At 37.8% G+C, this 10,218-nt stretch overlaps 1 pseudogene; it reads right to left on the bottom strand.

Annotated features, from left to right (window-relative positions):
* Positions 1 to 1,559: 1,559 nt before the first annotated feature.
* LOC140619089 (small ribosomal subunit protein eS1-like) lies at positions 1,560 to 9,995 on the bottom strand (annotated as a pseudogene).
* Positions 9,996 to 10,218: the final 223 nt, after the last annotated feature.

Genomic DNA, 10,218 nt, shown 5'->3' with positions numbered 1-10,218 from the left:
ACTAGGTTTCACACTGCCATATGTTGTCTTCTGAGATACATCAGTGTGCTCTTATTTTAGATTTCCCAAGAGCAAGCCAAGAGTCAGGAAGGTCCTGAAGAGATTGCTCCCACCTTCTGCTCAAAGGCAAGAAAGACCAGATTACCATTTGGATCTAGGTTTTCTAAATACAGTGGTGTCAACTTTTCTCTCTGCCAGGCTGTTCCTCCATGAGTGAGGCAGGAGGCTGATACCTGGGACTTGATAAAGGCTGGTTGAAAGGTGAACCCCAGTTACCTAAATGGGGTGAAAATAGGCTTTCAATCTTTGTAGCACCCATAAGCAGCTACACTCCAGAGCATTGAAATCAATCCTGGTGAGCAATCGAGGTACAACACCCAGAACCCCTGAGAAAAGAGGCTGGACCCGTTACTGTTTGTTCTGTTTCTTGTTTCAAACTAGTTCAATTCTTTGCTACACCAGGACCAGCTGGTGTCCCAGTCACACCTGTCCACCTGGAGTGGCACACCTATCTGCCAGAGCTGGTCTTTTTGATAATGGCATCTGCCCAGATTACATGTGAACATGCCCTATGGCCCTGTTATTTATGGACAGAAATCAGTTTTCTCAGGGGATAGCACCATTATCAAGTCAGAGTCTTTGGTTCTGATTCTAACTTTGGCCAATTTCCAACTAATGCTTTGTCCTAAATCTCTTACAGTCAAGCCCCAATGGCTTATATCAGTATTCATTTTAAATATTTAATTATACATCACTTCTCTGTATAATGTATTTTAATGAGATGTAGGCATTATTATGTTCCTGAAAAAAAAAGCATATAGAATTAGATTTTAAATGAATTTGAGAAATTTGTGACTCCCATTTGTTAATCTTATGATAATGTTTGTTTTTAGCAAATCTTCATATCAAAATTATATCCAAGAAGAGAAAATTGGGTTTTCAGGTTAATTTTTTAAATTTACATTTCAAAGCATCATCCTCTCCTTGAATACTCCTGTGGTCCATGTGTCTGCCAGATGGCTGTGTTCAACTACTAAGGCTTCATGCCATTTTGTCTAAAAGATACTGAAGCTTTGAGATTTTTTTAAAGAGGGGACTTTATTTAAACTGGGAGTCAGAAAACTAGTTTGATAAAGGGCCAAATAGAAGATATTGCAGGTTTTAGAGGTCATTAGGTCTCTGTTGTAACTCATTTTAGATCTAACTCTACCACTGTTGCTGGAAGTCAGCCAGCAAGTTGGTTGTATGTCAATAAAATTTTACCTACAAAAACAGTGGTGGGCCAGATTTGACAGTTTATTTGCCTATCTCCGATTTTTTAAAATTCATTTTTATTAATCGCTGATAACACCTCCATTCAGATCACTACACCTTAAAATAGATCTACCTTCTTGCCCCTAGTTAGTAGCCAAGAACAATGGATAAAATCCATACAACAGTTCAGAAAAGTTCACATCGTTGGTTCAAGATATCTGCTTCACCAAGATTATTTAAAGAGAATGATCAGAAATTAAATATGACAAATACGATTTTTTATTTGTCAATTAAATGTCTGTATTTTAAACAGATTCTTGGACTGGTGGCTCATATTCATCAGCTTGTTCAATTGAGCACCTGTCCCAGTAGCAGCTTTTTTAAAAAAAAAAAAAAGATTTTATTTATTTATTCATGAGAGGCAGAGATATAGGCAGAAAGGGAAGCAGGCTCCTTGTGGGGAGCCCAATGCGGGACTTGATCCTGGAACCCCAGGATTACGACCTGAGCCAAAGGCAGATGTTCAACCACTGAGCTACCAAGGTACCCCCCAGTAGCTTTTCCAGAACTACTACCTTCACCATGAAGATCCATGAGCTTTCCCAATTCAAACCTGGACTTCTTTAGCATGATGTCTTCTTTAACGAAGACATCATAGAGTGGATGAATAGACTAACAAGCCTTATCTCCATCTTTTCTGATGCTATTTGGAATCAATTTATTGACCACTTCTTTCAAGTCATTTGTTTGTACTTCTCAAGTCATGACTTCTATTATCTTTTTCCAAATTTGGAGAACCTAATGGTGCTTAGCATAAGAGGTCTTCTGAATCTGATTATTGTGTGCATGTCTTTTAGTGAAACAAACACAAAAATAGACAAAGCAAATAACCATCAGTAGCCTTGACATCAACATGAGCTTCAGTCACAGTCTAACATTTTTTGACCATGAAGCACATTTCGTCACGGGTAAGATCCATGCCGTGGACATTAACCAGGCAGTTTTTGCCCTTAACATCCTCAGTAATGAGCTTGAATTTTCTAAGTTCGACTACATCATTTTGCAGATGAGCAAGATTCACTTCAAAAACACAACCCTTGAGGCCATCAGATGCAATTTCGGTTCCTCGAGTTCTTGTGATTAATGTTTTTCCAATATTTCTTATTTTGAACGTAGCTAGTGCTTTCATATCATATTAATCTTTCTAAGAATGTGGACCACTCACTTTCTTCACGGCTCCCTTTTCACTACCTTCCTAAGGAGCTGGCTCTTGCCTATCCCTGATTTAAACAGTTTTGCACTTTGTGGAAAATTGACTTCACTAAGCATCATGCAGAAGATGACATACCTATGCAACTACACTTAAAAAATATCTTAGAAATAAATTAACCTATTCCTGCTTGAAATCATTATTTTCATCTTTCTTACTTAAAATTATTTAAAAATCATATAATTCATGTAGAAGTTTGGCAATCACCATGAAATGATATCAGTCCTTCATTGATGATGCTCAGGATTTGAGCCAATTAGAAGATATTGCTCCCACGTTCTGCTCAAAGGTAGAGGACAGAAAAGCACTCATTCCTGTCACCTGCTCCAAGGTGTAGCACAGCATCAACTCTGCTCTCAGGATGATTTAGGGACAGGGAGGCCCTGAGAAAAGATACAAAGTAATTGAATTTTGAACTTGATTCTGCCCACTTTTTCTTTCTCTCCTAACTCCTGGTGTTTGGTGCATGAATTTTTCCTCCAGGTGCACGTTCCAATGTGACAAGGCCCCTGTCCTCCTGAGGCATTCTGCTGCTATCTGGGAAGCATCTCTTTCTATTATTTCCTTTCCACGTTTTAAAACTTTAATTTCCAACATCAATTTGTTGAAGTGAGCTTTCCAACAGGGCAGTTAGTTATGGGATAATTATATAACTTATTTGCATTTTAATAAGGGATTCCTTAAGTTTTAATGCTTGATTGAATAAATCAGTCTCTGTTCATTGGCTTTTATAGTATTACAAAATGAAGGATCTGCCAGGGATTGCTCACAAGCTGTATACTTTCACTAGCATCCTATTTTGTTTACACTTTATGACAGTCCTATTAAGACAGTTGTTTGAAATCAAACCAGTTCCCAGGATTCTCGTGACTAACGCTCCAGTTCACAGATAGAGGAGGCTGGACAATATTAGTCTATAAGCAGCTTGTTTGTTTGCAACTGTATTTTCTGGTCACTATAAATGTGTGAACAGTAGGTCATTTACTTGGACTCTATCAGAGTTTCAGATGGATTTACTTTAATTCCCCAAAAGACTCTTTTCTCATCATGTTGCCTAAAGAACATTTGAGGTAGAGACAAGAAGAGAGGTGAAGGATAGATGTCACTCCCAGGCCTTCCAGGAAAGCCAAGGGGAGACAGCCAGGAGAGGGTGCTGACATCTGTTCCTGGAGAGAGAAATACCAGCGCACAGAAGACTGAGTCACTGGAAAGGACAAGATTTCTGCATTGACATCTGAAACACTGATTCAGTCTAAGATTCAGATCTGAGAACATGGCAGACCCAGCGCAGTGACGGTGTTAAGAGCATATGGAATGGTCCTGAGCAGGGGCCACCACTCTAGCAATGTCCTGCCAAGGGCTAAGCAGCATCCTCGTGAAGGAGGGTATGTTGGTATAGTTCTCAGTGTCCTAGAATGAGCAAAATCCTCACTCTGTGACATTTTATGACTTGGTTGACATATATGGATGATTCTTAACTATCCAATGACCACTTAAATCAAAACAGTATTGTTCATGCTTAAATTGTACATTCTTGTGTACTATCAAGATGTTCTGAATTAGAGTCTGTGCAGCTGTAGCTCATACAGCTGGTATTTAAACATGCATGTCAAGTGATTCTTATGCATACAGAAGCTGACAAATCACTGGCACACCCTTTTATTAAATCCTTGCAATAACTATGTGAAATAATCTGTTATCCTCATTTTACAGATGAAAAGTTAAAGGTTGAGAGAGATAATATAATTATGCTACTATCATTCTATTAGCTAGAACCAGTGCCCGTATATGAACACAGGACTGCCTGTAGAAACAATAAAAAATCCTGTGACATATAGGTGTTATTTGAATTGTATGCTGCTTACGTGGTGGATTACAGAGCACTTATTTGAATGGAGAAACCAAGATTATGAATTTTACAAGCTAATTTTAACTGAGTTACATATTTTCTGTTTGTTCTTCATGTCAGTGTGTTTATAGTTTCTATAACTAATCCTTTGTTGACCTACTGAGGTTCAAGTTAAATCAATCTAATCAAATATAATCAAATAGAGATTCTTAAAGAGGCCCAATTGAGAAGGCACTCTTGACCTGGGAGTAAGGCACACATTTCTCAAACTTACAAAAGTAGGTCAGAGATGGTAGCTACACATTTAGCATAACACAATGTACAGCTCTTGAATCACTATGTCGTATGCCTGAAGCTAATGTAACATTGAGTATCAACTAGATATCAATAAAAATGTATTAAAATGAAAAAAAAATAAAGTAGGTCAGAGGTTGAGCCTCCAATATATATAAATCCATGGAGAATAAAGCTTTTCACCTACTTTTACCATCCTTGAAATTTGGTATAGAGAGAAGACAAGTGATGTTTTGGAAAGACATGAAGTTAGTCTTGGAGTTAGGATCTCAGTGCATCTGCTAAAATGCAACCACACCTGACAAAATAGTGTTGGTGGCAACAGATACTCCCTTTCCTTGGCTTGATAGAATGCCAAGTGGAAATTGCACTTTTTGGCTAGAAAATGGGCAGGCTCTCCTATCTCTGATCTTTTATGTTGATACTAGACAAGTGACACTGGGCAAGAAATTTATCATCTGCAGAAAATATCAGAACAGAGAGAATTTTATGAACTTGGGTTTAGACTCTAATAATGTGAGATTGGAGGCACTTCATTGGCAATTCATTTGAAGCTATGGGATGGAGAAAAGGAAGTATGTTCATACCCCCAAATCTCCACTTCCTACATTGCAGAAGGCAGAAGTTTCAGAAAAGGGAATAATTTCCTTTGTTTATGGCCTTGTGACTGGTTCACAAATAAATCATAATTATGGAAGACTACAATTTTCAGAATATATTTTTTAAACTTCCCTAGCTTAAATAGAATAGTAATTACCTTTTTTCTGAGGATAAAGAAAACAATCTGTGATAATGTCTTCTGGATGGCTTGCACCCATTTTGCTTCTTTTCCAGTTGGGGGGACATTAAAGAAATATTCTGTTTATTTGCAACATCACCTTTTTGCCGACAAGATATAGAGATAGAGACAAGAGTTCTTCGGTTAAACCTAATAGTCACTGACTGCAATGTAAACTCAAATTAAAAAGATCTAGCAAAGAAGGGAAACAGCCTTTCAATATTAGTAACCATCAGAGAAGCAGAGTTGTATTCATCTGAATGCTAATTATAGGAGTGAGTCCTTCCAAAGTCACTAAAGGAAGATAGCTTAGGACGAATCATTTTGATGCAGCAGATATTTTGGGAACTAAACCATTTTTTCCCTTTTTTTTCTTAATAATTGCATATCTTATTAAAACATTAAATATTAACCATTAAACATTGAATACTTAAACTCTATTTCATTACATCTATATCTAAAACCAGCTCTTTACTTCTGTTAGTAAGTGCTCTTGTAGAGACATCTGCCCACCACTCTGGCCCAAATGCAGAGTATTGTTAGACAAAACATGAAAACATAAATTTAAAAGGTGGATAAGCAAATCAAGATAAATATCTCCATAGGCCAGAAACTGAAAATTTATGAAAAATATAAAGTGTTCATTTGCTTCGACATGGATGGAACTGGAGGGTATTATGCTGAGTGAAATAAGTCCATTGGAGAAGGACAAACATTATATGGTCTCATTCATTTGGGGAATATAAATAATAGTGAAAGGGAATAGAAGAGAAGGGAGAAGAAATGGGTAGGAAATATCAGAAAGGGAAACAGAACATGGAAGACTCCTAACTCTGGGAAACGAACTAGGGGTGGTGAAAGGGGAGGAGGGTGGGGGGTGGGGGTGAATGTGTGACGGGCACTGAGGGGGGCACTTGACGGGATGAGCACTGGGTGTTTTTCTGTAGTTGGCAAATTGAACACCAATAAAAAGTAAATTTATTATTAAAAAAAAATATAGAGTGTTAAAGCCACAGATTCTTCTTTAATTTATGATAGGGAGAGCCTGCTTTCTCAAGTATAGAGCATTATAGAAATATAAACAGTACTTTCTGAATTTTAAGACCTCTACTCACAAATAGGAGAGGCTTCTGGAGAATGAGTGTCTCATTATACAGAGACCTGAGCAGGCTTCCTTCCTGAAATGGAGTTCAGGCTCACAGTTTGAAACAGAAGCCTCTACAGCTTCAGAACAATAGTCTGGGCTCAAAGTGCCTATTAACTCAAATACTGTCTTTTTCCTTCATCTAGTATCCAGGGCTGGCTATGTAATTTGCAGGGTTTGGTATAAAATGCAAATATGGGCTCCTAGTTCAAAACACAGGAAAAGAAAAAGTACTGTTAAATGCACTAGAATAAAAACCTTTTCCTTTTATCCGTGGTCTTTCTTTTGACTTGTTATTTTATTTTTTTGCTGTTTAATGTCCTAATTAAAGAAAAATTTAAAAAGTTAAAAAACTTAATATTTTTTAATAAAGATTTTATTTATTCATGAGAGACACAGAAAGAGAGGCAGAGACACAGGCAGAGGGAGAAGAAGCAGGCTCCATGAAAGGAGTCCAATGCGGGACTTGATCTCAGGACTCCGGGATCAGGCCCAGAGCCAAAGGCAGATGCTCAACCACTGAGCAACCTAGGAATCCCCAAAACTTAAATTATTGAAATACACTTCCATAATCCATCTTTATATTGTGCAATGCTGATTTAAAATAAAATAAAATATAAAAGCATTTAACTCCCACACAGAATCACCAAACTTGCACAGTTCGTGTTTCATAGTATATACTGCACATATATTTTATTACCAGCAGTGGAAACACTGCAGATCACTGACTCTGCTGCTATATTGAACTTATCAATATGCACATGTCTTGCCAGCACCCTCTACCTTTATTTCCTAGTGGTGAGAAAGAACTGAAAGGAGCCAAGCTGTGAGTTCCTGGGTTTTCCCCTCTGTGTCTTCATTGCAGCTCAAGCAGTTGGCTAATACAGAGAAGTGACCCTCCAGTAAGAAACGGGTAAGGGCTTAGGTCCCTCAGAGCTCCTTACCTTCTCTCTGGTTTGAAACAATTCTGGTTGGAACAGAAAGTGTGGTCTCCCAAGGCCGTCCACAGGTTGGTTTACACATGACACCTTGACCTCATGCTCATTTTGCATTTTCTGGAACTCACATTCGTTTTGAGCTCTAGGGCATCACAAAAGCTGCATGGAACCGAGTGTGGGAAACAGGATGTATTCATGCACAGTCTCCATCATCCCTCAGATTCTTCTGACAGTGCACTAGTTGAAAGATAAAATTCTTTTTTTTTTTTTAATTTTTTTATTTATTCATGATAGTCACACACACACAGAGAGAGAGAGAGAGAGAGAGAGAGAGGCAAAGACACAGGCAGAGGGAGAAGCAGGCTCCATGCACCGGGAGCCCGATGTGGGACTCAATCCCGGGTCTCCAGGATCGCGCCCTGGGCCAGAGGCAGGCGCTAAACCGCTGCACCATCCAGGGTTCCCTGAAAGATAAAATTCTATCACTACCTGGGGTAGTGATAAAAAACTGGGCAGCAGAGTCTTAAGTCCAGGGAGGAGCCCTCCTGACCTGCTGCCCCCGAAGCCCACCTAGCCACTACTGCTTGATTATAGGATTTCCTCAGCAGAAGGCCTGGTCTGGTTGGTGAGCCTCTGGAGGCAGCCTGGAGGAAACTGCCAGACAACTACTAGGAGGGGAGGTAAGGCTAAGAACTGAAGTAATAGTTACACGAGAGGACAAAATACAATGGTGTTCTGGAAATCCATTCACTCTAGAAGATGAAAATAAGGGTGAAAATGTTAAATTAAGTTGAAATAGTTATATTTAGGCTACAAATAATAAGATGAATAATTCTGTGATAAGCAGAAATAATTCAAACAGAAACAAGGAAAGAAAACAAGAATAGATGGATGCAAAATATCCAAATAATTAGAAATAACCAAAATGCAAAATAAAATCATTTGAAAAACTTAGCTATGAAAAAAAACTTAGCTATGACATGAGAAAACACTAGACTATGAATAATCCAAGCACAAATTAGTGGATAGGATTATAAAACTGAGAAATACACTAGATTGAAGCACTGTGCTTATATATACCCATATATGTATGTACACATGTCTAAACTTGCACAGAATTTGCCACACTGATTCAGACTAGTATTTTCCAGAAAACCAGCATTTGCCACACTGATTCAGACTAGTTTTTTTTTTTTTCCAGGAAATCAGCATGTATACATGGTGTTTCCAGTTTAATTTTGACAGTCTTAACTGATAATGATATTTAGTCCAAGCCATTGCATAAAACAGAAATTCTTTAGGAAAGCTATGGGGTAAGTTGGAAGAATTGCCTCTACAAACTCTAAATCTCCTTCTTGATATTTGGCTTCCAGCAATGGATGATTTTCTGGCATATTTGGAAAAAACAGTGACTTTGTTCTGCCTTTCCAGCTTGAATTACAAGTCTTCATCATTTATTTCATTAATTACTTGATCAGATAAGGAAAGTACAGACATAATCAAAGCTGACCTTGGGAAGGCAGATTTTTCACACGCTCTGTACCAGCACGGTTCTTCATATTGTGTAGAAACCAACTCCATTAAACTATTATTTTCTAGGGTTCACCTGGACCTTTTAATAGAGCTCTAATTTTAAGCTTCATTTCACCCTCTTCTATTGCTTTCCTTAATACTTACATCAAGGGACCTCTGATTTACTCCTGCCCTGTGACTATGTGAACTAGAAAGACAGGTCAGATTCTGAGCATTATTGAAAAGGGTTCACTTTTGTGTGAATGCACAGGCGTTGTGAAGGAGGTGACAGCAGAGACACTACTCGGTGAAGAGGAATAATTTTTACATGAATAAAACCAATGAGCTATTAAAATTTGTGCCACTACAATGATCAAATTCAATGGAATTGTTAAATATTAAAGAAAGCATTTGTGCTCAGACCATAGCACCAAATACAAAATAAAATATTACTCAGAAAATCTAAGACTTAGTTTCTCAACTGAATGGATATAAAAATACTCATTATTGTTGTTATTATTATTTAATTTCCATGCTTAAAATCCTCTTAAAAATATAAAAGATGTTTTATGGAGGATGTCATTCTTTTTTTATATAAATTTATTTTTTTATTGGTGTTCAATTTGCCAACATATAGAATAACACCCAGTGCTTATCCCATTCTTTAATATGATATTTGATTTTCCAACCAGTTTCAAATTAATATTTAGTTGAATCCTGGGTGGATGTTGTTCCCATTGTGGTGCATATGTATGTTGCTCTATGTGTAGATGTATATTTGCCAAAACATTTGGTAGACATAGATATCTAGCAAGCATCCTTGATAATTCTTTTTCCTTTACCCCCAGCATCTCATCAATCACCAAAACCTGATAGTTTTGCCTCATAAATATTTCTCAGGTTTGGCCACTTATTTGCGTCTCCACTTATACCCTCCTTCTCTGACCCACAGTCATTTCACATCAGGACTACTAGAAGTCTCCACCTTAATTGCTGACTGTGTGAAAAACACCTGGCTGACAGGCAGTCCGCTGTGACGGAGGAGATTATATCTGAACTTGCGAAACATTGTCATGAGGCACAAATCAGACAGAGGGATCTGAAGCAGGACAGGCAAGATACATCAACCACAAATTCTGTTTATCCCAGTATATGAATGATGAGACCTCAGCTAAACCA

Source organism: Canis lupus, chromosome 27 (genome assembly GCF_048164855.1).
Source record: "Canis lupus baileyi chromosome 27, mCanLup2.hap1, whole genome shotgun sequence".
Classification (NCBI taxonomy): domain Eukaryota; kingdom Metazoa; phylum Chordata; class Mammalia; order Carnivora; family Canidae; genus Canis; species Canis lupus.
This window is presented reverse-complemented; position numbering and strand designations above follow the sequence as displayed.